We start from the raw sequence: 1,483 nt of genomic DNA, 5'->3' as shown, positions 1-1,483 counted from the left end.
TTTTGTTTCTAATGTCTCTGTAAAGCACTTTGAATCACCTTGTTGTTGAATTGTGCTATACAAATAAATTTGCCTTGCCTTGCCTTGCCTTGCCTAAAGCATATAGTTAGGGCTGGCTCAGCTAGCACTGAATCCTCCCTTAGTTATGCTGCTATAGGTGTAGGCTGCTATGTGTTTATACACCTCACTGCGTTTAATCATTAATTATTATTGGGGCAGCAGTTATAATATAAAAAATTCTCCACACAAATTCTTGGCTTCAGTGCTTTGTTTTACACACAGCTATGTAGCTGTGATAAATGACATTAAGCCCACACAGCATTCAGTTTTAAACAAAAACACTGATAACACAGTAGCAGCAGTGATGATGATGCAGGCACAGTTAGAGGAGGAGTCAGTTTACACACAGAGAAGAGCAAAAAGGCGAAGCCATTAAAGAGATGAAAAGCTCAGGCTGAGTGAAAGAAAACTTGTTTCCAACATCCAAAATAGCAGTGTTGTTCCTGTAATCAAAATTAAAACCTTTATTGAGAAACAGGGGAGTGCTTCATCAAAGTACCTGATCAACAAAATCAGATGTGAAGAAAGTGTAATTTTGCAGCTGCTCCATCCTCTGCTGTTTTGTTTTACACAGAGAAAAATCATAGTGAGCCTCTGGCAGTTGTACTAAAAGAGGCAGATGAACAGTTAACTTTGTCTGTTAGCAGGTTTAAATTATACAGCTTGGTGTATAAGTTTATGACAGTTGTCCTATTTTGAATGGAGGTGATACCTGTAGCAAACAGGGGTGAGTCTAAAGGGGGGCGTAGGGTGTACTAGACCATATTTATTTCAAGGCTTTTGCAACGTTTTTTTTTTCAGAAAATAATATAAAATATTGTATTATTTAAATTGCTTTAATATTACACGAACTAAACAATAAAAGCTTTTTTGCACAATCCAATAAAAATTTACATGGGTCATTAAACTGTGAGCTACTGACCTGAGGATGTGAGGTTGGACACTGAATTACTATTAATACTAATTCAGGTCTACCCCATCATTACATCCATAAAAAATTAAAGGATTTGCTCAGATTTTGTATTTATTTTTTACTGTTTTGTTTGTTATGACATAAAATAATTCCACAGAGGAACAGCACAGTTAGTTGATGGTCAGCAGCTGAACTCAGAGTTGTTACTGTGGATCACGGCCGCTGGAAGAAGAGGTGCTGGGGTTGCTGCAGAGCTCCCAGTCACAAAAGGCAGACATCACAACACCACCTGCTAAAAGCTAAAAATCAAAAATCAAAAATGAAAAAAAAAAAAAAAAACCCCCACAAAAATGGATCGTGCTGTTAAAGCACTCTGTGCACTATTCCTGTTGTCATTTCCCTAAGAAATTTGTGACAGAAAACGAATAAATAAGTGAAAAAACAGAGTATGACTTTTTCTTTAAATGACCCCATGATGTTATATAGTAGTTATAAGTATTAAAATGGTGT

Source organism: Pundamilia nyererei, unplaced genomic scaffold (assembly GCF_000239375.1).
Source record: "Pundamilia nyererei isolate P.nyererei 1_Seehausen unplaced genomic scaffold, PunNye1.0 scaffold00474, whole genome shotgun sequence".
Taxonomy (NCBI): domain Eukaryota; kingdom Metazoa; phylum Chordata; class Actinopteri; order Cichliformes; family Cichlidae; genus Pundamilia; species Pundamilia nyererei.
Note: the sequence above shows the minus strand (reverse complement) of the source record.